The 27,854-nt window shown below is 41.5% G+C and overlaps 2 long non-coding RNA genes across 3 annotated transcripts in view; both read left to right on the forward strand.

The window, feature by feature from the left end:
* The window catches only part of LOC311011713, a 354,053-nt gene that overhangs the window by 256,586 nt on the left and 69,613 nt on the right, over positions 1 to 27,854 (forward strand). The gene's annotated exons all lie outside the window — the stretch shown is intronic.
* LOC311011712 lies at positions 17,354 to 26,866 on the forward strand. 2 transcript variants are annotated; one of them, XR_014596933.1, is made up of 4 exons: positions 17,354 to 17,377; positions 22,651 to 22,675; positions 24,394 to 24,418; positions 25,966 to 26,866. It is a non-coding gene; the product is annotated as an uncharacterized lncRNA (long non-coding RNA). The 2 variants fall into 2 exon arrangements; XR_014596934.1 differs by lacking the exon at positions 17,354 to 17,377 and adding an exon at positions 18,250 to 18,292.

The raw sequence follows: 27,854 nt of genomic DNA on the forward strand, positions 1-27,854 counted from the left end.
AGAGTTTAAATGGAGTTTCTAGGTGAAAGTCTGCCCGAGCAGAAGACGTTTGACTAAAAAAAATACATTTCCCACTACTAAATGTAGTTTTTAGTACATTCCTGTCCACCAATCAGAGCACACCACTCGTCTCTCCATTTTAAAGTTTAAATGGAGTTTCTAGGTGAAAGTATGCCCGAGCAGAAGAAGTTTGACAAAAAAAACTACATTTCCCACTGACTGCTCCTTCCTGTCCACCAATCAGAGCCCACCACTCGTGTCTCCATTTTAAAGTTTAAATGGAGTTTCTAGGTGAAATGGTGCGTTCCATTTACCTCGGAAGTCGGAAGCCGGAGCTAAGAATGACGTCACGCCCGAGTTATCAGCGTTTCAGTTACAAAGTCGGAAAAAGTAGCCAACGGCCAAAAACGGAAGAGGAAACAAGATGGTTACATGCACAAAAATTATTCTCGCGCTTGCCTTGTCCGAATATCAACACCTTCTGGACAAATATGCGGTCCTTCTGCAACCTGCAAACACGGTGGATAAAGAGGAAACACAAAGGCGCAGAAGGTAGCCTGTTTTTTTCTTTACGTATTTCATTGTTTACAAAAAGTATCGATCGCCGTTTGATCGGTCATCAGTAATGTTAAATAATGGGTGAGTGCTCTGCATGCACGCATTTTATCAATTATATGTTGATTTAAATCGATTTTTCTCAATGTAATATAGCAGTTGTCTGAAAAATAGGATATGTAGGCTATTTGATATGAGTGAGAGAGTTTATATGTTCCCTCTCTCTTTCTCTCTGTCTGTCTGTGTGTGTGTGTTACTCCCTCTCTCTCTTTCTTTTCTAATCTGTTTCATCACGTTTTTTTTGGTGATATGGACCAGTTATGGTGTCTGCAATAAAGATTGATTGTGCCAAAGATTTAAAAAATACAACAAGTAAAATTCACTCCACTGATAAAACGAAGTAAAAACTGCTCATATTACTTAGAAATGATACAGTGATGCTATAAGGACTGTAAACTGTGTCATAGTCTTTATTGAAACATGTTTTGTCTCACCTAGAATATTGGCTGTGCTGAGGCCTACACAGCGAATTATATTGAAGACTGGAACAGAGTGGGAGATGATGCTAAACATCGATGATCACACCTTTTCACATCATTTCCGTGTAACCAAGCTCCAGTTTGAATATATTATGATGAAGCTGCAGGACAATGGTATTGAAAAACATCACAGTCAAGGTCTACCACCTCACGGAGGAACTGGAGGATGTCATCTTGTTCCCGCCGACGCTTAAGAGGCCGTGTGTGTGTTGGTACTGTGTGGGTGCTGGAGCAAGAAGCAGCCTCTGCTGGAGGTGCCGTGACAGCTGAAGGCCCAAGCACCTCTGGTCTTCTCATATCAAGCCCCGCTGATGTGCCAACCACAGGGAAGACTATATCATGCTGCCCTGCAAGAAGGTCATCCATCTCTCTAAAAAACTGGAAGCGGATGGTCCCCTTTCCTGTGGTTTTGTTGTTGTCTTTTATTTTTTTATACGCATCAATTAGTGTGTTCCACTTCCTGGCCACTTTATCAGGACAAAACAACTCAGAGAAGTGGCTGCAGAGCTTTTCCGCTGTCTCCTTCCACAGGTTCTTCTTATTATAACGTGCATTTTTCAACCGAGAGTTCAGCTCTTTCAGATTCTTTGGAGGGCCATCGGCTTCTGCTGCAAGATGTTGGCGCATCAAATCAATAAGGAACAGTGTTTGGTCCCTACTGAACCCTTCATTGCCAGGCAGGGCAGGAGATGGTGATGGGCCGCAGGGGGCAGCATTCTCCTTGAAGCTCTCTACAATACACAAATGAGTAATAGGCTATCAAACATTGCATCATAGACATAACTTTTGTTATTATTATTATTTTATTATTATTATTATTATTATTATATCTAACCTGCTGTGGTGTGACTGTCCTCAGTCATAACAAGGTTCGCCACAGTGGTGCAGTCCGCGTTGACGTAGTACGTCGTCATATCATGAGCTTGCTGAAATAAAGGTCCAGGAAAAGGCATCCTCCTGTCTGGGTCCACAAATAGCGCAGCGTTGTTGTCCACATAGACTAGAAAAAAAAGGTTTAAAAAAGGTAAAACTTTTTTATGTTATATCCAGAGTAGAGATGCACATGATTAAGACGAAAAACGAACGTCTGCATGTCATTCACTTGGTAGGATGGTGCCGGAAAAAAAAAAAAAAAAAAAACAAGGACACACTGCGCTAGCTCTCCAGCTGGTTCACTCGTAAATCACTTACAGCTGACCGAGCTCAGCTGTCAGAGTAGCTATGCCTCTCTCTTTAGCCTGGTGTTTTCTGTGATTATTTTGTATAAAAATAGTTAATCATGTGAACAACTAACCTCCATCTGAGGCTGATCAACTGCTATAAGGCACAGTGGATGCTGTAGCTGTGTGTGTGTTTTTCTAACGCCAAAACTACAACAAAAACAACAACAACATCATAGATCATTCTCAATCACCAATAGAGGATCGGGTTGCCTCTCGGCACAAGCCGTCACCAACACTCAGTTAACGATTCGGTTAACGGACGCCCGTTAAGACTCGTTAACTGATTACCGTTTTAACCGTTGGTTAAAAAAAACATTCCGAAAATTAATAATTTGTGCATCCATAACCCAGAGGTAATTCGCTACATCGTAGGCTACTATTTATAACATTTATCTGCATAAACAGGTCACTGAAAAAAAACAAAAACACTATGACAGCATTTCCATACATAAGCATCTAACAATACTATGTATACGGCTGACTTATTGTGACAACAAATAATAAAAAGGGTTAAAAAGGATTATTACAGGAGCTTCTACTTACTGTTTACAACCGGGGCAGCCATCTTTAAATGTCAAGTCGGGCTTGTGTGGATCGTCTGACTTTCCGAGTAGGAAATCCGACCTCGGGGCTCGTTCCAATTGAAATTTCCGATTCGGAGCTCGGATATTCCGAGTATAACTGGAACGCAGCGAAAGTATGACTGAGCAGAAGACGTTTGACTAAAAAAACTACATTTCCCACTGACTGCTCCTTCCTGTCCACCAATCAGAGCCCACCACTCGTGTCTCCATTTTAAAGTTTAAATGGAGTTTCTAGGTGAAAGTATGACTGAGCAGAAGACGTTTGACTAAATAAACTACATTTCCCACTGACTGCTCCTTCCTGTCCACCAATCAGAGCACACCTGCTTTCACTTCTCAAGATCAAAGCCACAGAGTGCCGTCACCATAGCAACGGCCCTCGGCGCGTGTGTATGAATGCCTTCAAGCCTCTCTCTATCTCTCCATTTCGGCTTACTACTAGGTACTATGTCACCGAGCTCAGCTGTCACTCAAGTACTACCGAGTATTACCGAGTACTACTGAGACTCAAGTACTGAGAACTACTAGGTACTATGTATTGTTTGAAAAACTACAACTCTCACTGACTGCTCCTGTCTGCCAATCAGAGCGCACCTGCTATCACTTCTGAGTGAGACAGAGAGAGAAAGACTCCATTTTAAAGTTTAAATGGAGTTTCTAGGTGAAAGTATGGCTGAGCTGAAGACGTTTGACTAAAAAAACTACATTTCCCACTGACTGCTCCTTCCTGTCCACCAATCAGAGCACACCTGCTGTCAGTTATAAAGATCAGAGCCCCAGAGTGCTGTCACCATAGCAATGGCCCTTGGTGGGTGTGTATAACTGCGTTGGAGCCTCTCTCTGCCTCTCTCTATCGCTCCATTCCGGCTTTGTGGAGGCTCCGAACAAAAGCTTGCCACGCTCACATCGAAACTCCTATCGCCAAGATTTTTGCACCGTTAGCGCCACAAGACTCTGCTGAAGACACTGATGACTTTTATTTTTTCCTAGTGTCAGAAATGTGGACGCTAGGGCGAGTTAGAAATGCTGCTCATTTCAGGTTTCTTTGAAAATCTGCTTCTCAATTTGCATTGGATCCAATGAGGAGAAAAACAGACTTGGTCGCGCTTAGAGGTTGCTAGTTCAAATTCTGTAAATCTCACAGAGTTTTTGAGCACATTGTGAGAGACAGGACAAGTTTGTCTACAAAATTGGAAAATATCACGTCTGTAGAGTGAAGATTGTGGCCGGGAGGAGTTTGGAAAGGAAAAAAATCTGAAGTACTTCGAGGAGGTCTCACACTCTAAGCGATGATGTCACCCACTCTAGCAGGGAGAGTTCCGTGCAATACACACCCATTATAATCTCATGATCTCTCCCAAAACGATCATGGTCATTGAACAGTGATTGCTCAGAAACTATGTGACCTATTGAAACGTGGATTGACACACTAATACACAAGACTTGGGTCTACATTTTAAAGTTTAAATGGAGTTTCTAGGTTAATGTATGAATGAATGGTGAGCAGTTGAATGTGTCTGAAAATGAACGGAATTTTGTCAAATTTGAATGTTCCACTCATTGACTTCAATGTTAAAAAAATGATGTAAAACGTTGAATATTTCTGAATTTCTGAATGTTATGAATGAGAAAAGAAGTAGCGGGAATGTCCTGAATGAGATGAACGTTTTGAAGTTTTGTTAAAAGAATTTTTCCGTAAACGAATAAATTCACCCAAGGAGGAGATCGGAGACATAAGTAAAGTCGACGTCTGACTTTAATCTTGATCAAGAGGAGCCGTTACAGTGTAACAACGTGTGAGGATGCTACAGAGGAAGTGCTCAAATCATTGTTGTGAGATAACGCGTCATTGAAAACATGTAATACAAGACATCACGTGCACAGGGCCCCTGATAACGGTTAGCTGTTCTGCAGGATAGCTTTAGGCCCTGTTTAGGTCATCAGTGGAAATACTAAAGTCATTAAAACACTAAAATCATGTGGTTATAAAAAATTCTTATAACAACCATCTTTCCTTTGCATATACTTTGCTTTTTCTCTATACTCAGCTTCCGTGTTCCGGCCGCAACACGAATGGCTATTACCCATTTTATTTTATTTTTATCTAGTTCACTCTATTCTATTTTATTCTGTATAGATTATAGACGAACTTTTAACAAACAATAAAAAAAAAAATTAACATAAAAAAAACTTGAGTTTGTCTTACCTGAGTGATAGCGCGGTTTTGAAAACTCAGGCGGCCTGGGGGATCAAAGTAGTTCACGTCGTTCCAAAGACATATACTGGCCCCAAGACCCAGTACTCTAAGGAAGGGATCAAAGTAGGTCTCGTCTGTCCAAAGACGTACCTTATACTGTTCTTAGACCCAGTACTCTTAGGTGCATGACCTCGTATTTTTACTGACTTAGCAAGACTCCCTCCTAATCAAAACTACCCCGATAGGAGAATCCCTCCTTTCTCTTTTTTTTTTTTGTAACTGGTCGACTTTCGTCAACACAGTTCTCTGTGTCTTGCTAAATGAGTAGAAACCTTTCCTTCCTATTTGGTAAAACCCTATTCTCGGCAAGTTGAGAATCCTGGATTCTACTATACGGCGCTTTTTGGGACTCAAACCCACGGACTTTAACCCTAGCTTTTGGGACTTTAACCCACGGACTTTAACCTAGCTGCGCTTTTGGGACTTTAACCCAAGGACTTTAACCTAGCTGCACTTTTGGGACTTTAACCCAAGGACTTTAACCTAGCTGCGCTTTTGGGACTTTAACCTCAGATTCCTCCTACGTTCGGACCCCGTCACCGCTCTCCTCTCCAGCCGGGCCCGCCTTGCAAGGTGTTCAGGTCTGGTAGTTGGAGAAGAGAAACAGATATTGGGCCCCACGTTGGGCGCCAAATGTTAAAAGAATTTTCCCGTAAACGAATAAATTCACCCAAGGAGGAGATCGGAGACATAAGTAAAGTCGACGTCTGACTTTAATCTTGTACAAGAGGAGCAGTTATAGTGCAACAACGTGTGAGGATGCTACAGAGGAAGTGCTCAAATCACTGTTGTGACTTGAGTCTTTTAAAGGCACAGGAGAACGCGTCATTGAAAACATGTAATACAAGACATCATGTGCACAGGGCCCCTGATAAAGGTTAGCTGTTCTGCAGGAGGCCCTGTTCAGGTCATTAGTGGAAATACTAAAGTCATTAACAGTTCAATATATGCTTTAAGGCATGAGGCCTCCTAAGATGGTGACCTCAGAGGTCACCGTGGATGCTAAAGTCGTAAAAATACTGAGACCCCTAAAGCTCTAACATAAACAAAAGACACTAAAATCATGTGGTTATACAAAATTCTTATAACAGTTATAGTGAGTAAATACCCACCACCGGTACCTGTCCGAAGACTAGGGATGAGTTTAGTTAGTTCATTTTTACTGGTCAAGTTTAGGATGGGGAGACTCCAGTTTTTTTGTCCACTTCTTGCATAATGTAACGCTTGGTAGTTTTACCTCAATTTGATTATCTCAGTTACTAGATTTGGTTAGTGATTATGGCTAACATTGTGGAGGACATCATAATGTCTCCCTCTGAGGAGTTGCTGGAGCAGTGCACCAAGGAACAGTTGATCAAGATTGCTCAGCATTACTCCGTGGAAGTTGAGCCCAAACAGACACAGGAAAACCTGAAGAGTATCATCAAGGCTAACTTGCAAGAGTGTGGTGTGCTGATGGATGGGGGAGGTGAGAGTGGTGTAAGTACTTCTATGACTGCATTAACATTTGAACAACAGAATTGCCACTTTTGAAATTGGATCATGAAAAGGAATTGGCAAAAATTAAATATAGAAAGGAACAAATGAAATTGGATTTGGAACTGCAAAAACTGGCATTAATTAAGGAGGGTAAAATATCTGCATCTGCTTTAAATGTGGAAACAACTGGTTCACGTTTTGATGTTACCAGTAATTTGAGGTTGTTGCCAGAGTTGAATGAAAATGATGCAGAAGCTTTTTTTTGTTTGTTTGAACGTGTCACTGATTCAAGATGCTGGCCTGATGAGGAAAGAACTTTAATGTTAGTGTGTGTGTTTACAGGTAAAGCACAAGAAGCCTACTCTGCGCTATCTACAGAGCACTGTAAGGACTACAACATGGTAAAATCAGCTGTCTTAAAGGCTTATGAGTTAGTTGCTGAAGCCTATAGCCAACACTTTAGGGGATGGCGGAAGACTTGGAAACAAACACATGTGGAATTTGCACGGGATTTAATCTCACATTTTAATCGTTGGTGCTCCTCATCTGGTGTGAAAACATTTGATAAACTGTGTGATCTAGTTGTTCTAGAACAGTTTAAACAGTCTGTGCCTGATTACATTACCACCTATATTAACCCTCTCATGCATGAATTATGATAAACTCAGTCAGGATTTTTTTACTAAGTGTTTTTATACATCTTTAGGGATGTAAAACAAGATTTAATTTTTTTTTTTTTTTTATCTTTATTCTATAAAGTGTAGGAATTTTGTTCACAAGTTAGTCAATCAGAAGGACCTCACAGAGTCTATATTGCGTTGTTCAGATTCTGCAGGAGGATCACGAAGACAGCGGAGTCGTTGGTTCTTTAGTGCGCCATTGCTTCAGGCATTTATTTGCAGATGGACATCAGATGATACAGACGTCTGGAGAAAGTCTCTTATCTAGCTAAGAGCTGCCGTGTGCAACACAGTGCTCTATACCAGAGGCAAGAAGTTCTGGTGTCTATTCTATCTGCTCCAGAATATATACTGTTACAGAGGCAGGGCTATGTGTCATGCTTATGCGTGCAAATGTGTATTTTTGAGTTGCTGCTCCTCCTCTGAGTAGTTCCTCTTTCTGTCCTCGAGATGATGGACGCAGGGATTGTCCCGAGAGTTGGGGCCTCTTCCGCTTGCTGACTTCATCTTCTGGTCCTGCGAAGAAAACACGTACACGTACAGAACGCAAAGTATTGTCTTAGGTCCTGCTCGAGAGGAATGGAAAAGAATGCATTTGCCAAATCCACCATGGAAAAATGAGTCATCTCTCTAGTGATCTCAGCGAGTGCTGTGTGTGGATTTGGGACTGGAATAGGGGGTGTTTCTATTCTCTTATTGACCAGTCTGAGACCATGTGCCATTCTAAAGGTGCCATCTGGCTTTGGAACTGGTAAAATAGGGGTGTTCCAATTGCTAGTGGAGGGTTCCAATACTCCATTTTGTTCTAACTCTTTTACTGTCCTGTCTATGGTTGCTTTAGCTTTTTTCATTAGTGGGGTATTGTGGTACCCACACTGGGGGTCCTGGTTTTCTCTTGAACCTTGGTGGTTCCGGAGGTTCACACCGTCCTACGTCGTTTTTTTCTTGTGCCCACACTGCGCTAGGTATTCGTCCTAACATTTTCTCCGTTTTCTCATGATCTGTACTTTCTCTCCCATGTGTTCGTGTGATTACTTTTTTCTCCAGCTCTGACAAAGATGTGGTGTGATGTGTGATCCTATATACCTGTCCTTCTTTAGAGTATGTGACTGCTGGAATGGAAGTTTGCTCCCAGTCCTTTAATTGGGATGCCATTTTTACCATCGGCCCCAAGTCCTTGGCTTGGGTGCCTGCTCCTAAGGCTAGACTTATATGTGGTTCTGCTGTCTTGCCCATTAGGTACCACTCCGCTTGTTTCTCGGTTAGCAATACGCGTGCTGCAACTCCTTTCTTTGAGACATATATACAGTCAGAGCTCAGCATCCAAGGGGAACCCTCTATTTCTCAAAATTTTTCCTCGTAAATTTCTTCAGTTTGAGTGCGGTCATAGAGGAGAGTACAATGCGGGGAATCAGGGACTGGTTCATACGGATGTACTGCGTGGATCCATGGTTTCCACTGTTGATATAGGTTCAGGACATTTGTGATCGGTGGGTTGGGGTCTTCTTCCAACCGTGCCCAGTAGACATCCGCTGACTGTTTCTGCTGGTCAGTATTCTCACCTAACACCCATTGTCCATGACTCCTTTGTGATGTTATTGTCTCTGAACAATTCACTTTTGTCCCGTTTGGGAAATACACCTGTACTCCTAGAGGCCCACAGAGTATAGATGCTTTCAGCCTGACTAGGACATCTCTTCCTAGTAGCGGAACAGGGCACTGCTGCGAATATACATAGCTTTGATGAAACCGATAGCCTGCCAGTTTTGTAGGGAGAGGTTCGGTAAAAGGGAGTGGTGTTGGCTGTCCTCCAAATCCCACAAGGTACGGATCTATTGGAGAGTTGGTGGCCGAACTGGGGTTGCGTCAGAGTCGAATGAGTTGCTCCAGTGTCTACTAGAAATTCTACCTGGTGTCCGTCCACTTCTCCTTTCAACAGGGGGTCAGCCTCTCCCCCTGTTCCCGACCCCGGGCACCCCTAGTATTGGTCTGGATACCACACACCTTGAGGCATCTGGTTCCCTGGAGCTAGCTGTGCTGATGGTGGCACATGTGGCTGCGGTGGACCTGCTCCCGGTGGTCCCCTCTGGCCCTGGGGGCAATCTCGGGCCCAGTGTTCCTTACTCCCACACAGAAAACACCCGTCTCCCCTGAACCCTGATCCTCCCCGGCCTCTTCCTCCAAATCCGCCTCTGGGGGCAAACCCTCTGCCTCTTCCTCTCCATCGTGATTGCGGGGGACCCCATGGTCCTCCTTGGAGAGGGGGTCCTGCATAATATTGGCCTGTGGCTGGGTTCTCTGGAGCTTGCCCTGAGTGCAGCTGACTCATCTGGTTCCCTGCTTTTCCTGCCTTTTTCTGAGTGGTCACCTCTTCCCTTGCTTTTACTAGCTGTAGTTTAGTCAGTTGGAGCTTAAGACCTTCTACCTCCGTTTTAGCGGCATCCTTTTTCTCATCTGCTCTGCGCATGTGATGTTGGAGTGTACGTATCCACACTACTAGGGGTTCTGTGTCTGCTCGAGGATCGTCCTCCATTTTTGCTTGTACCTCCTTATCTATTCCTTTCATAACTGCTGTTTTGAACATGGCTCCCTGTAAGGGATCCGTTCCAGGGTTGATTCCTGATCTCTCCTGCCAGTCTCTTCTACACCTCTCCACATAATCTGCTGGTCCCTCCCCTTCTTTTCTGACAAATGCCACAGTATGTTGACTGGTCTGTTGTGGGAACCTTTGTCTCATTGCGGGGCCAACTGTGGCTATGTGCTGGACTAATGGAGCCTCATCTGGTACCCCCGTGGTACCGGCATCTGTGTCCAGCTGATTGGTTGTCCCCAACCCGTGTTTCTGACCAATAAGGCCTGTAACATCCCCCATTGTGAGCTCTGTTCCTAAAGTTAGGCTGGCTAACTTCTGTAGCCACATATTGGCTCCTTCACTCAGTGGTGGTAGCTGTGTGTTCATGTGTTCCTTGTCTGTAAGGCTAAATGGTTTGTATATTGGTGGCCCTCTTCCCGGTCCTCGTACCAAGGCGCATTGGAAATCTGGGCCTCCTTGACTCCCATTCCTAGAAGATATTGGATTGTGGCTTACGCCTTCCCCCCATCCCTCTCGGTCTGATTGGCATGGGTGGCTTTCTTTCATTGGGCTATAGGAAAGGCAGGACGCGTCGTCAGACTCCTCTGAGTCCGAGCTTTCTATTTTTAATCTCAGGTGGATCTTTTTGGGTTTAAACTCTCCCTTTTCCTTTGTATGGCGGTGTCGTGCCTTTACTCTGTCGTCTTGGTCGGTTGAGTCTGGGTCTGAGTTATTCGTTACGGGGGCCGGTCTGGCCTGGTGTGTGCGTCTGGGTGCTGCTTCTCCGAATGGCAATCCTGATCTCTCCTCTTTCCCTTCTATCTCCTGTGTCCCTGTATCCTTCACCTTCTTTCCCTTTCCTCTCTCCCTCTTTCGTGCTGCCTTTTCTATTTCTGACTCTATCTCCCTTAGTTCTTGTACCTCTGTTTCATATCTTTCTTGTTGTTCCCTCTCGTATGCTTTTCTTATTCTTCCTCGTTCTACCTCCATTATCCTGTCCCTCTCATCTTCACTTCCGCCCTGTACTGCCTCTGCCAGACCCTGATCGTTGTTTCTTGTGATCTTCACTTGTGCTCTCCCGTGGACCTCAACCATCGGCAGTTGTTTGTTTGGTGCGTATCAGGTCGGTGGAGCCGGTGTACGGTGGGGGAAAGTCTGTCTTTTTCCCTTCTTTCCTCCCTTTTCTTTGTCTCTGCACTATCTCTGCTGCCATGCCTACAGCATGTAGGTCTGCTCTACACTCCTCTAACCGTTCTCCTTCCTTTCTCTGTCCCCTCCTTTGATGCCATAACTTGCTTAGATTCTTGCTCTGATATTCCCTGACTGCTCTCTGCGCCTTGACCTCCTCTTCCTGAATCAGTATTATAAGGGTTTTCTGGCTCCTCCTCACCCCATCCCTTGCATAAGGTCAGGTGAGTTTTCACATCCTCTAGCCTTTCCTCATAGTTCTCCTTTTTCTTTCTATGACCTGGTTGTCCAGACAGAGTCTGTTCAACTACTCTCTTCCAATATTCTTCCCAACCAAACCCTGGACCTGCCATGGTTATTCGCTGTAATGTACTATTCATAGTTTTCCTTTATTTATTTACACACACTTATAGCCTGATCAGTGGATCGCGTCCCTAATGGCTATTTCTTCACACAACCTTCTACTCTACCTTGATAGAGCGGTGTGAAAACATAAGCCACTAGTTTTACTGATCAAACACCAAGCGTCACAGCCCTGTTATTTATGTACCCCCAGGTAAGAGAAGACCAGTGGTGAGTTTAAACTCAAGGCTTTTCTGTGATGTCTGCAACAAGCTTCTACTGGCAGTGTTTCACTGTCAGCGGCTACAGACTGGGTGTATCCACCATTACAGAAACCTTCTCACACTTTATCTGTCTGTGTTCTCTGTTACCTTCGAAACCTCCCACACAACAGTCCCCTATATTACAATATTACTGAGTGATTACAATATTACTCTCTATTACTCTCTTGGCTCCCTGAGCCTTTATCTTTTGGTTCCCAGAACCTGGTTCCCAGAACCTTTAGCTCCCAGAGCTTATAGGTGGCTTTCTAGGCTCACCTAGGGGCTATCCCCCTGTGGCGCTTTTGGTCCTATGTCCAATGTATATTCGAGGGTCTTTCTAGCCTCCGGCCTTTCTGCGTTCCCAGAACGTCTTACTGAGCACCGTTTATGCGCCGAGGACCTTTCTGGATTCATGATCCAGAAACTCCTCCCTTGGCTCCCAGAGCCTGGCTCCCAGAGCCTTTATAGAGAGTTTTACCGATCCCGGATCGGCGGTCGACCTTTCCTAAAAGATCCTCAGTCCATCTGCTTAATCAAATTAAACCTAGCCTCTAGACAACATGCTGACTTTCTCCACCAAATTTAGAATCTATGGCCAAATCACAGTCTTTACTTTCTAAGAAGAATAGGTGACTGCTTACCTTTCAAACGGTGGGTACCCGGTGGAGACTGTCAGACGTGTCGGGAGGCGCCCAGGTGACTCCGCATGGTCACCGGTCCAACCTCCGCTGCTCCTTTGATCTGTCCTCCTTTGTCAGAATCACGTCGGGGTCACCAAGTTTCTCTGTAGGAATTTTGTTCACAAGTTAGTCAATCAGAAGGACCTCACAGAGTCTATATTGCGTTGTTCAGATTCTGCAGGAGGATCACGAAGACAGCGGAGTCGTTGGTTCTTTAGTGCACCATTGCTTCAGGCATTTATTTGCAGATGGACATCAGATGATACAGACGTCTGGAGAAAGTCTCTTATCTAGCTAAGAGCTGCCGTGTGCAACACAGTGCTCTATACCAGAGGCAAGAAGTTCTGGTGTCTATTCTATCTGCTCCAGAATATATACTGTTACAGAGGCAGGGCTATGTGTCATGCTTATGCGTGCAAATGTGTATTTTTGAGTTGCTGTTCCTCCTCTGAGTAGTTCCTCTTTCTGTCCTCGAGATGATGGACGCAGGGATTGTCCCGAGAGTTGGGGCCTCTTCCGCTTGCTGACTTCATCTTCCGGTCCTGCGAAGAAAACACTTATGCCCGTCTACCATACATTGTGCGTCTTCCTCTGTCTGGCTTAGACTGGTATCTCTCGAACTTATAATTGCTGACTACATGTGTGTGTAAGCTTCTGCTGTTTTTGTTCCTCTATTGTGGTTAAATACGTTCATGGAGAGTGTATGAGGTCATGAACTTCCTCTATCCGGCTGAGTCCGTGCTCTACAATGAGTGTCTCATGGCATTTCCTTTACTTGATTGTGACCTTCTATTGCTCTGCCGCTGTCTGAGGATGATAGGATAGATTAATATCAAACACATTACATGATTATAATATCGAACACATTACATGATTATAAAACATACACTTTCCAGGTGTCATCATTCATTCTAAACATTCTTATATCTACAAAAGATATATTTATCTGTCCACTCAAGTGTACTTCATGCATTTTGCACTGTAAAAAACATCAATGTGATAACATAGTAGTTATGTAGGTATAGTTTTAATTTAGTTATAAAGTTGTAATATTGTATTGTGTTGGAGTGGTAGTGGTTGGAGAGGTAGTTGAAGTGATAGTGGTTTCTATTTGAGCTCTATTGATTGATTCAGTAATTTTTTTCACCAAGCGTTTTTATTCACTTTTGGGATGTAACACAAGTTAACAAAATAAAGACACAATCTCTCTGAACTAAGGATAGTGTGACAAAAGTAACAGTCATTGAACTGAGCGTAGATCCTCATAGTGGGCCCTAGTTTCGTGGCGCAGCGCAGGGTGGCGGAGCCGGCGCAATGCAAGTTTCGACCCGCGCAGCCGTGCGCACCGTCAGTTTGGCAGTTTGGTGGATCGCCTGCGCCAAGATGGGTGTGGCGGCGCAGCAGGGGGAGGCGTCACAGATTCAGCTTGGCGTAGCGGAAGTTTCGTGGCAAAAAGCCTCGCCAAGACTGCGCTGAAAGCTCGCCAGCTCCAACCTGGTCTACTTTCGGCGCAAGGCGTAAATAAAGTCCATTCATTCAATGCGAATCACAGCTGGCGGAGTGGAAGTTTGGCTGACGGCGCGCAGTGCGCACACGTCACCGAGACCTCACAGGCAGGTTTCCACAGTTCCAGGCACATTTAAATGCAATACATAATCACAACAAACACTATTTAATGCAACTAATTGAATCAACATGTGAATTTATATCTATATACTAGGGATGAGCGAGTACAGCATTATCTGTATCTGTATCTGTTAACCATATGAATTATCTGTATCTGTACTCAGAGTGGGCGGGGCCTAACCCAGAAATTGGCGGGATTTAACCCGGAAGTGGGTCTGGTTGTCTTGAAATGAGCGAGGTTTTAACTGGTATGTTATTAGGGCCACGGGGCAATCGCACCGAGCACTGGCCCCTACAGCTATAAGCTGAAGGGACCAGTGCTCAGGGCGAAGCCCCGAGCACTATTGCTATTCATAGGATTTTTTCCTAGTTAGGGAGGCAGTGCTAAGCACAGCCACCTACTGTTTGCAGAGACAAACAGTAGGTCCACCTATTGTTATCCTGCGTGTTTTTAGGGAGGCAGTGCTAAGCACAGCCACCTATTGAAATCCGACGTGTTTCTTCTTATTATTGGTGGAAATGCTTTAAAGCATTTCCAACCTATGTTATCCTAATCTTTATTATTTTTATTTTTTTTATTATTATTATTCTTCCGTACCTTTTTCAGTCGTCTCTATCTTCTGCATACTTTCAGCTACAAAAACCATTCAACTATCAAAATGTTCAGCTTTTTCAGCTCTTTTGTGCTGATTTTCAACCTTTTTTCTACCTTTCATACTTTTTAATATATTCAGCCTTTTCCATATTTTTTTTTCAATGCATTCCTATGGAGATCAGACTAAAAACCTCTTTAACATCCTCCTCTTTGAACTCCGAATACTTTCACATACTTCCACCTACAGACTCCATTTAAACTTTAAACAATCTACAAGACTTTGAACTATAAAACTCTTGCTCAGTTTTTTGATATCTTTTACAGTTTTTATATAATCACAGTTTATGTTTTATGTTTTTTTCAGACCTCATCAGAGTTTATAATGGGTGTGTATTGCGCGTGCTAGAGTGGGTGACATCATCGCTTAGAGTGTGAGGGCTCCTCGACATACTTCAGCTTTTTTTTCTTTCCAAACTCCTCCCGGCCACAATTTACACACTACACACGTGATATTTTCCAGTTTTGTAGACAAACTTGTCCTGTCTCTCACCATGTGCTCAAAAACTCTATGAGATTTACAGAATTTGAACTAGCAACCTCTAAGCGCGGCCACGTCGGTTTTTTCTCCCAATGGGCTGCCATACAAAGTGAAAAACAGATTTTCAAAGAAACCTGAAATGAGCAGCATTTCTAACTCGCCCTAGCGTCCACATTTCTGAGACTAGGAAAAAATAAAAGTGATCAGTGTCTTCAGCAGAGTCTTGTAGCGCTAATGGTGCGAACATTTTGGCAATACGACTTTCGGTGTGAGCGTGAGAAGCTTTTGTTCGGACCCTCCGAAATGGAGGAATAGAGACAGGCTCTAGACAGTTACACAGGCGCGTAGATGGCTTTGATCTCTGTGGCTTTGATCTTTAGAAGTGACAGCAGGTGTGCTCTGATTGGCGGACAGGAGCGGCAGACAGGAGCAGTCAGTGGGATTTGTAGTTTTTTTTGTCAAACATCGTCTGCTCAGGTATACTTTCACCTAGAAACTCCATTTAAACTTTAAAATGTATACACAAGTCTGTCTATCTCTCTCTGTCTCACTCTCTGTCTGTCTGACTACTACTACTACTACTTCTACTACTGATACTACGTCCACTGCTCGTACTTGTACTAGTACTACTACTACTAGCCTACTACTGATACTATGTCCACTACTTGTAATAGTACTACTACTAATACTACTAGTACTAGCCTACTACTGATACTACCTCCACTACTTGTAGTAGTACTAGTACTACTACTACTACTACTACTTCTTCTACTAGCCTACTACTGTTACTACTTCTAATACTTCTACTACTAGCCTACTACTGATACTTCCTCCACTACTTGTAGTAGTACTACTACTACTACTACTTCTTCTACTACTGATACTACGTCCACTACTTGAACTTGTACTAGTACTACTACTGATACTATGTCCACTACTTGTAATAGTACTACTACTACTACTACTAGCCTACTACTGATACTACCTCCACTACTTGTAGTAGTACTAGTACTACTACTACGTCTACTACTGATACTACGTCCACTACTTGAACTTTTACTCGTACTACTACTCCTTTTGCTACTAGCCTACTACTGATACCATGTCCACTACTTGTACTTGTACTAGTACTAGTACTACTTCTAGTTTACTACTGATACTACCTCCACTACTTGTAGTAGTACTAGGACTACTACTACTAGTACTTCTACTTCTACTACTACTAATACTACTAATACTTGTACTAATATTACTAGTACTAGTAGTACTTCTACTTCTACTAATACTTGTACTAAAATTACTAGTACTACTGCTAATACTACTGCTACTACTAATACTACTAATACTTGTACTAATATTACTAGTACTAGTAGTACTTCTACTTCTACTACTACTAATGCTACTAATACTTGTACTAATATTACTAGTACTACTGCTAATACTACTGCTACTACTTCTACTAATACTACTAGTACTACTGCTACTACTGCTACTACTCCTACTACTTCTATTAGTACCCTACTAATACTACAAACAAAAAGAACATTCAAATGTGAAAATGTTCAGCTCTTTAAGGACTTTTCAATGTGTCTTCAACATTTTTTTCTCTTTCATATTCTTTTCAAATATTCAGGTTTTTCATATTTGTTCAGCTATTTAGCTTATTTCATACATTTGCAGATATTAAGCTTTGTTAATATTATTTTCAAATATTTCGCTTTTTTCATAATTTTGCACATATTCAGCTTTTTCATACTTTTCACATATTCAGCTTTTTGAATATTCTCTTCAGCTATTCAGATTTTCAAACTTTTTGCATATTCAGCTTTTTTTAATATTCTCTTCAACTATTCAGCTTTTTCAAACTTTTTGCATATTCAGCTTTTTTAATATTCTCTTCGGCTATTCAGCTTTTTCATACTTTGGCACATATTCAGCTTTCTTAATATTATTTTCAAATATTTAGCTTTTTTCCTTAACCTTCAAATCCTCTTTATCATGCTCCACTTTGAAATGTCACTGCTTTTACATACTTACTGACTCAGCAGTCACATAGTATTGACCAGCCACCAGTCAAAATTACCGTAAATAGAAGCCATTCAACACATTCAAAGCAATGTCTATAAATAAAAGGTAAAGTCCGATTTTCAAAGTATTTTGTATATGACGCCAGAATTTCCGAGTTCCCCTGAACGCCTCAATCAAAGTTTGCTGCGCAACACAGGAGCTTCGCCATTTTGTGCTGAGTCTTGAATGGTGAGTCACTCTCAACCTCTCTCCCAACTAATGATACTAATGTTAATGTTTTAAGCAGTGAAAATTACAGTTATTAAGTTATACACGTGGTTTCTAACTCATGCAGCATGCTAACATGAATGTATAGGTAAAATATTTTCCCTACACAGCTGAGTAAAGCATATTGTTGGCTAGCTAATATTAGCAACAATGCTAATGCTAGCATAGCGGCCAATGATAACTTTAGCCATGGTACCTGACAAAACAACTGGTTAGTGGTTTATTTTATTTTCGTTTTTCTTTTTAAAGATTTGTTTCCACTAATTCCACTATCTATCCTGACATGAATGTGAAAGAGGAACATGTAAAAAAAATTAACCAGTAACAAGCTAACTGATAATTCTGTTGATGTGTGTTTCTGGCTCAGTTTTAACCAGCAGTTTTAGCTGTTAGCAGCACTCAGCTAGGTAACTTAAGGCAACCATGGGTGTTTAATGTGATCCAGGGATCTCTTCTATCTATCTGTCTAACTAACCTTTACACTGGAGAGTTCAATTTTAATTTAATTTATTGTTGAATGTGCATGTAAGGCCAATCTACATAAAGCAGAGGTTTTACACACCAGTGTTTCCCCTAAAATTGTACAGGCCTGGCGGGGCCGCCAGTATAAGGAGACCTACAGCCAGGCCAAAAAAAAATCAATACGCCAAAAATAAGCCACCTATCAATTCATTCATAACTCATTAATCATTTACATTAGGAGCGCCTCCGCGCAGTACAGTAGATTTGCTCCGCAAGACGCGCGGCCGCAACAATCCTCGCTGCGTGCTCCCGCTACGTTCTTCTTCGTGTAGCCTACTTTACGGGCTTGATGTTGTTCTGATGCCGCTCTGCCTCGTTAAACCACCACGATGTCGCTTTCTACTTTGAAAACACGTAAGTTGACACTGTATTTTGATAAGCTGCTGCAGTCTTCAGACTCGTGGTGTGAGCGGAACCGGACCGGTGACGGAACCGGACCGGTGCATTTATAAGAAAAATGCCGCTGTGTCTCCGTCCAAAATCCGCTTTCCTCGCGCTGCCTGCTCGCACAGATCCGCTCGTGCGGACATTCGAGCGTTGTCGAGAAATATATGCAGAGACGGCGCTCCTTAAAAACAACATCAAGCCATGTGTGTGTAGTATTAGGACGTGATGACGTACCGGCTAACGGGCCAAAGCCCGTTTGGGCTGGAGCAGTGTGAATGCAAAGCCGCGGGGGACCCCCCTGGGGCTATCGTGCCGAGGGGGCGCATGGCGTCTGTCCGACTTCCCATTTGTCCGACTTCCCATTTGTCCGACTTCCCATTTCTCCGACCATACATTTCTTAATTTTTGCGTCCATTAGTCCGACTCTCTATTTATCCGACTACCCAAAATTTCGACTTCCCATTTCTCCGACCATACATTTCTATATTTTTTTGTCCATTAGTCCGACCTCCCATTTCCCCGACCTAAGTATGCCCGGTGTTACGACTCCCAGTAATTACGACAGTGTATTAGACCGACTAATCCGGCCCAGAAGCAGGATAGACTGAGATATCAACTTGTATTTTGACGGCGCCACAGTGTAGTCAAAAGTGCGTGGGTCCTGCTCCTGTTCCTTTTATTTTTTAAGACATGTGCACAGATGTGATACAGTCAGTGAAAGCTTAATTAATAAACACAAAGTCTCGGCATCCGAAGGAGGAGATGCCTTGAACGGGAAGCAGACCGTGGTGGATTTCAATCACACACTGTTGCAACTTTAGAAACTTTTATCCAGGAAAAAAAAGACTTACAAACACGGACCAAAACGGCTCCATACGCACAAAAATCCAAAAGAAACTAAAGTTAAAAAAAATAAAATTATAATCTCTGCATGACATTTTGTTCAGTGAAATCCACAGACAAGACGGCTGCAGAAGTAGGGCGTCAGTTTATTTTGAAAAGTGCTGGGGACAATAACCATATACTGGAGTTTGTTTTGAGGGGTGCTGGGTAGGCTGTTCCGTTAGTTTTGACTTTTGTTAACACTAGAGGTGACCCCGAATAGTCGTTGATTGGATTCGGAGGAGTCTCATTCACACCGATCACCCGGGGGGATCCCAGCCACTGCGTGGAACCCTTGGTGGACCTAGCGGACCTCGTCTCGTGTGGTGGGCATCTTTATGTGGGTCCGGGCACGACGCAGGAGAATCGGTGTCACAGCTGCCACACTCCGTGACACCGATGCCTTGCTGAGGCCGGTGCCGTCCCCCACCACCTCCAGGAAGCTCCCCACTGCGTAAAAACGCAGCGCAGCCAGGAGCTGCACCTCAGGGCTGAGGGCAAAGTTGCAGCGGGTTGCTCTCTGGATGTGTGGAGACAACAGAGTGATCAGCCGTTGGATCTCCGCACGGGCCAGCCGGTACTTTGCCTCACCAGCCGGTCTGACAGCACGTCCAGTGGGGAGAAGTGCTGATGCACGTATGCATTTATGGAAACCGTCTGGCTTCGCGCACGGCGACGCTGTTGGTTCGCCGCGAGAATGTGCTGTATTGCAGCCATGGACTTTGGCTAGATGGCGGATAAAAACAATGATCGATATACATAAACACAACGGAGAAATGCGCCGCGGAAACAAGGAGACATCTAGTCACATATTTACAACTTTACGCATTCGTTTTGTTGTCAGAAATAAATCGCTCACATGGGCAAGCAGGGTACCGTTGTTTAGCCCCGTTTCTCTAGTTTAAGAGGAAATAACCCGCATCTTTCTAGCGTAAACCATTACGGAGTTGTGACGCTCTAAAGAAAACATGATTATTTGTAGCGTATACGCTACAATGGGTCTCAGAGGTTGTTATATAATTTCCTTAAAACCACAGCATCATAAATCACTGACAAATCAGATGTTAACATATAAAACTCAGTAACAGTCTCCCGCTCTCTCTCCCTCTGAGCAAAACTTCACTTCCCAGCCTGACACTCCTTTCTGTAATTTTACACGTTTGTTTTTACCAGTTTCCATTGTATCACGATTTATAAGCAAATGTTTATTGCAGCAAAAGGAAATGCACAATAGTAAAACACACTAATGCATACCGTAAAATACCAAATAATAGCCGGGGCGTTTATTTGTTTCAATCACTTAACAGACCAGGCGTTTATTTGGACCAGGCGTTTAATTCCTTCCTCTCAAAAATCCGGGATGAAAATGTCACAAACTTCTCCAGCTTCTCGGTGAATTCTCTGGCATCCTTCTGGTCAATAGTTGTTCGTCTTCTGCAAGTGAAGTTGTTGCGGCGGAGGAAACGATTTATCCAACCAGCACTCGCGGCAAACTCCTCATCTCTGCTGTCACTCACGGTGGCGTACATTTGTTTCATCATGATAACCCATCCCCGCATGTTTATCTCCAGCTCCTCGCTAGCCTTCTTCACCTCCACCAGGCAGCCTGGCCCTGTTGTGCGACGCATCGTCATGGAGGCCGATCAGCACCATGGAGAGCTCCGCTAACAACCCGGACCTCAGCGCATCATTTGCGCACAACGTGCACCAGTGTTACTGTAATAACACAGGGGTGGGCAATATTTTATTTAAAATTAGTCAAACCATCAGCCATAGGTACTGAAGAAACATAAATATGGACTCGAGGCATTTTGTTTTACTGATCATTAAGTACCCAAATGACTGCATCAATAAATGAGGAAATGATATTCACAGACCCTATTTTAAACAAAAACATGATCATACTAGTAATGGATATTACAATTAACCACAAGAACAAACAATTCTCAATGTTGTAATGCGCTAAAAAAAAAAAAAAAAAACGTTTCATTGAATTACAGGTTTAAGTTTTCCACACACATCTGCATCTATGAGTTTATAGTACTACACATAAAAAAACAAAGTAAAGAAAAAGCCAAAGTCCATGGCTGCAATACAGCACATTCTCGCGGCGAACCAACAGCGTCGCCGTGCGCGAAGCCAGACGGTTTCCATAAATGCATACGTGCATCAGCACTTCTCCCCACTGGACGTGCTGTCAGACCGGGCTGGTGAGGCAAAGTACCGGCTGGCCCGTGCGGAGATCCAACGGCTGATCACTCTGTTGTCTCCACACATCCAGAGAGCAACCCGCTGCAACTTTGCCCTCAGCCCTGAGGTGCAGCTCCTGGCTGCGCTGCGTTTTTACGCAGTGGGGAGCTTCACATTTAAACCATGACTGTGAATCTCCTTCGCCTCGAGCCTTTCCAAACTGACCCAGAGCCGGTTCGGTCCAAAATCGGAATTCTGGATGGTCGGATTAAACCCTGGTCGGAATACAGAGATTATTTTGGTCGGAGCAATGGGCAGTCGGACCAATGGGCCTAGAAAAGTCGGATTAATGGGTAGTCGGAGAGATGGGCGGTCGGACTTTTGGGCCGTCGGACTGACGTATGCTCCCCCGTGCCGAGGCACGCTACTGATCGCGCCCTTAGGCAGCCTATGTTAATGAAATAAGGATTGTTTTTTGATAAGCTGTGGAACTCTGAGTTAACCTATTTCTACCTGAATTTCTATGAACTATAAGCTGTTGAGTAAACCTATAAATTATATTTTACTTGATAAAATAAGACAATATATGCACTCATATGACGTTTTACAGTATCTGTAGCTATTAATGTGATGCTCCTCATTTTCAAGCCATATTTTTCCGGACCCTAATTTTGGATAATTTCCATCAACCGGCACCTTAATAAGTCACTCTCTCCTTGAATCCTTGAAAACCTTGAATACACTCTGGTTGAACAAAAATGTTGAATGCAAATATAATAATTGCAGAATTGCAGACTGCTTGCTGTGCCACCTGACTTAATCCAACTGCACCAATACACCATCCCACGCGTCTCGTCTGTTTAGGGTTTTTTCGGTGGGTACCACCGGGCCTGAAAAAAATTCTAGGGGAAACACTGCACACTAATGAGCCAACCTTAGTGAGCTTGAATAAATAATGCTGGTATTAAATAACAGTAGTTATCTATCTATCTACTATACAGGCTATACTGTATGCAGGCTCTACTGTAGATATTTTGTCTTAATGTGTAAGCTGCATTCAAGCACATCATATTTATTTTATATTTATTATGTTGATATTGCGGTTGTGACTTAGAGCCAGACTATCTCTATTTTATGTTAGACGAGGTGGAACATGGCAACGTGGATAATTCACACTGGACCTGATGTCTATAGTTGACATGGAAAAGATGCATGCTCACTGAGTTTGTCACATTGTTTCTTCTCTTTAACAGAACATTCACAGATCTCTACACTTTGGTAAGTAAAGCAATATTTTACCTGAAAATTAATTGACTGTAGGTAATGGTTTAATAATTTACATCTTTTTATTTTGTTTAGAAAAAACATTCATACATGATTGAAATCACGCTTTGCCTTTATTTAGTTTACTGTGACTATTGAATGCAGCATGCACTGAACAGATTATTGCAAATCTTAAAGGTCCTATAAAGAAAGAGTACTTTAGTAATACTGGTGGGGAATATTACGGGAGCTTACAGGTGTGGTCTTAAATTTCTGTCACTGTGTAAACCAAAGCATAGATGGTCATGGTATTATATCACAGTATATAAAATTCCTATGTAATTGCTTCTGAAGGGGTAAAACACTGGTATGGCATCTTTCACTGGGAACTTCTAGGACATATAAATAGTACAGAGGTATTTTTAGAACATTTATAGTGTAAAACTGCAATAGATGATTTGTTGGCGCAGCCTGCACGCATTGTGTGGTCAAGTTGTTGCTATTTTAGAGCCACTCTCACACACATTTAGGCTAATACGTACACATTCTTTTCTTGATTTGTTCTCATTACAATGACAAGAAGCATGATTAGGCATGTATAGTTGACATGGGTAGTTTATATTATAATACTGCTAAATGTAAAACAATTACAATTTTTACCTGGGAGGCTTAAAGTGGACAATAACAAAAATACCGTCTGCAATTGCACTGTCAATGACCTCTCTGCACGATCAATTAATACTTTTCAATACTACTTTTTATAAAGTTGTTTTTAATGTCATGTGCAAATAGCAAAATATTATGACTTCCCTTAATTTTAATAATAAATACCTATGTTTAAATATCAGTGATGCAAAATCTGCAAGTTCTAGCTGTCACACACTACAAGTGTGAGTGAGCACAATTGCAATTACATGTATTGTTTATTTGTAAATGCTGAAATTGAATCATTAACTAGTCCTCTCCTTCGAACATTAGTATTGAATCTGCAAACTGTTTTTATTTCAGTCAGTTGCTCTTTAGAAGTCTTCATAAAAATATCTGCACTTTCAACCAGCTGGCTACACCAGAAATGTTGGCCAATTTCAAATCCCAAGCATAGGATAGAGATACAGACAACATGTACTGAAAGATGAAGTATTCAGGAGTAATTTCCACTACAGTTTTGTCTTTGTAAATAGTTTTTTCTGCATTGATAACAGCAAAAAGTCTGGTCACGCCTATTTCAAAGGGCATTTACAGGCTATATGACAGGACTGGAGACTAAATGAAATTAGCTAGTAAGAGGTAAGATTTATCAATATGGTTCTCAACCCATGTTCTCACTTGGGTCAGTATTTTTATTTTTTTGTGTGTGAAAATCAGACTTGGTGGGCTTAACAGGGATGTTTACGCTAAATGTGTAAGGTGGACCTCAAATCCCAATTGTACTGTAAAGTTATAGTGCAGTTATTAATCAGATTATTTAATTTTAAAAAGGGTGATAGTTGTATGAGTGGACGGGAGTGTCTATATCAGTCATAAGTCTGTTAGGGTGAAGAGTGAGGCTTCACCTCCTGACCCCCTGTCTTGACACGGACAAGATTGGTTGTACAGGCAGGAAGGACTTCCTGTAGATCCTTATTTTAGCTTTCTTGAAATAGTAGTGCGACTTGAAATGAGCTGTGAGATCATGAGGTAGCTTCTGAAACTGATAATCTTTCTCTCTCCCTCCTTCCTGTCTCTAATTGCAGACATCCCTGTTGGTGACTCTGAAGTGTAAGTTTACACACATGGATTTTGATTTTGCTATCACTAACCTGATATTTCTTTGATTTACATTTTAGAATGACCTCTTTCTGCCTCATGCCCAGGTCCACATGGAATGTGAGCCCTTACACATATTTAAAAAAAAAGAAAAATAATATAATTTTCTAAGGAGAAAAATTTAGGAGTAAATAAAAAACTTTGTGGTGCACAATGAAAATTAATAATAATTAAATTAACTAATGTGCTTTTTGCTTAATAAAGGAACACGAGAAGACATTTACAAGCAAACTGATTTAATTCATGTAAATGTAAAATGTACACAATGTTTTATAATTATTTCTGCTTCAAAATTGTTTCAAAATAATTATTTATTTGATAATATAATTATGTATACTTTAAAGTGTTCATTTGGGCTATTTTAGATTAGTGTTTTCACGAAAATGCTAATTAGTTTTAGTCATTTTTATTCTTCATAGTTTTAGTTGATGAAAACCAAAACATTTCAGTCCAGTTTACCTGTTCAGCTGACTTTAGCAGTTCAGATAACAGACACTCCACTGCCCTACTGTTATTACAGACACCTGAACTAACCACAGACACTTGCTACAGCGAGTGCTGCAGAATGAAACACATGTATAAACCTGCTGATCAGATGAATTTACTTATTAACTGAAGGTACTGTTCCGGCCCACTCTAACACCTGGTTGAATGATGAACGATGCAGCTTTGCAGTAACTCCTGAGTCCTCCGAACACCTTCAGTAGTGATACGTGGGTCAGTCACACTCTCACCCACCACTTGAGTGTGTTTGAGAGAGAGAGAGAGACAAAGGGACAAGCCACAGAGAGGGAGAAAAGACGGAAGGTTTAAACTACATTTTTTTTGCCTCGTCTTTTTTCGTCAAAGAATATGACCGTTTATTATCATCACAATTAACGTTAAATGACAGTGCTGCCATCTCATCATAGTGTCGTTAGTCAGGAAAAAATAGGTAGTTGATGAACATGTATCCTCTAGTTATCGTGACTTGCACTTGAGTGCATAAGGTTGAAGGTTTATTTAAACTTAAATTAATATAAAATCTTACAGTCTTGATAAAGAGCTCTTAAGACTACAAATTGAAACATAATACTAAAAGTAAAGTAAAGAGGCTATTTCATTACCCCCCTACTCCCTGTCTAACTGCAGACCATCAGTGTCAGCAACCCTGCGGTGACTCAACAGTAAGTTCACAGACATGAATGAAATGCTGAATTTCAGCACTGAGCTTCAAATTAGTGGATGTTGCCTATACACACTTACCAAAGTGGCAGTGATATACTGAGTCTTGTAAAACAGCCCACTGACTAGATGCATTTCATAACACCATTGTCTTTCACATAAATCTGGCAAAACCAGAAATGTAGTAATAATAGGGTTATTTGTTAGTGATTATGTTTTTAGACTGTTCATGTGAAGACACCTTTTTACTGATATTTTATCTTTGGGTAGAAGTTACTTCATTTGATTTCTTACATTGAAACTGTCTAATGTATTATTTTTTTTCTGTCTTACAGGTCCGGCTGTCCAGCCTCTCTCCTCTCCTCTCCCCTATCATATTGGCTTTCGATCTTTGTATATCTTCTATCCACTCTGACTTAAATATTGGCTCTTCATTCTATCCTGTCATATCTACCCCTCTGTCTAAATTGTGACATTCTACCTGTCTATCCCTCTAATCTGTCAAACATTGTGACTCTATCTATACCCACTATGATTCGGGCGCGGGTCCCATGCCCATTCTTGGATAATTGAATAAGTGGATTTTTGAATAACTGAAATCTTGAAAAAGTCTCTTGGTTGAAAAGTGCCTTGATCTTGACTATTTTTGGAATCTTGAGAGTCTCTTTCTCTCGTGCTCATTCTTTCCTGTTACCTCTCCTCAATCCAAGAACCTGATCTACCTTTGAACAGAACTCTGAGAGATCTCTGCTCTCAATCTCTATCTATCTCTATACCCATCCTCTGAACCAAAGATCTTTGGATCTTTCCAATTTGCAATTCATTATTTTTGAAAAATATAACTATTTTTACAAATTGAACAACATATTCAATTTTTTGAAATACTGTATAATTACATAATTAATAATTGAAGCTTAAGAGAATTGTTTTTCTCCAAAATTGATTTGAACATAAAATTGCTACACAACTATTGCTTACTATTTTAACTTTTGAATTGAAAGTTACAATTTTATCAGAAAACATTGGACAAATACACTCTGATTAAAAATTGAAGCTTGTAAATTTGAAAACTCATTTATACTAGACAAGTAGTGTAGTTGTTCCTGAACGGTGCTGCTGTTTCTGAGATCTGTTGGTTTGTATCCAAAGGTTTGTTTTGATTGTAATTATCTTCACACTTTGTTAACTTGAATAGTGTTAATAAGTGTAAAAGTAATACAACTACATACATTGTATTCATTATTATCCAGTTCAATTATATTATTATTTGTACACACATTGTTTCAGTCTGTAAGTGTTGTTGTGTTGTTTAACCTGAAATAAACAGACGGACAGACGATCTGTGAGGAGGACCTGGCTGTTCCCTGTCTGCAGATTCAACCTTCTTCAGCTACCAGAAGAACTCATCTGTCATCACACTCACACAACAACTGTAGTCCTCATATTCAATATAAACCTTGATATATAAATATATATCTATTACTGAATATATATCAAACACTGAAAACACATCTAGTCTAGCATTCAGTTATTCTCTGCTGGTAAGTTCAAACACTTGAGGATCAGGACAGATCATAGCTGATATTTATTGTTTGCATTTTGGAGCATTATAAGTGGAAAATATTAAAATTGTATATTCTGTGATTTACACATTTAAATAGCATTGATATTAACAATATAATTGTTAGTGTTTTGGTCTTAAATTGTTTCTACACTAGTTCTTACACTAAATACTGTTGCCTTAGCATTAAATTAAGGAAAGTCTTCAAAGTTTAATTCACCAGTCTCTAGTGGATTACTACAAAAAAATTACAAAGCTTTATTGAAACTTAGGTGGGTTGAAATCAGCAATAGCATTGTGATTAGCATAATATATCTTCTTTAGTGTCAGTGTTTTCACATTGAATATCATTTCCCCAGATTTGACAAGATATTTTAAAGAACTGAATTTACATATTAAATTAAATGTATTCTGTTTAGAAACCTGTAGGAACGGAAATCTACATATCAACAGTCCTAAGACAACAATTTCTATAGAGAGGTTTTGTCTATCTTAGTCCATATTGATATTGAAATTTGATTAGTGATTTCATCTCTATTTTGAAGCCAATTTGAACAAAAATATTATATAGTTACATTGAATTGATTTACAGCTATAATTTCCTTATTTTCTAATTAATACAGAACACAAACATTGGACTAAAGACTTTTTTTCCCCAATCTT

Source organism: Eutrigla gurnardus, assembly GCF_963514095.1.
Source record: "Eutrigla gurnardus genome assembly, chromosome: 4".
NCBI classification, from domain to species: Eukaryota; Metazoa; Chordata; class Actinopteri; order Perciformes; family Triglidae; genus Eutrigla; species Eutrigla gurnardus.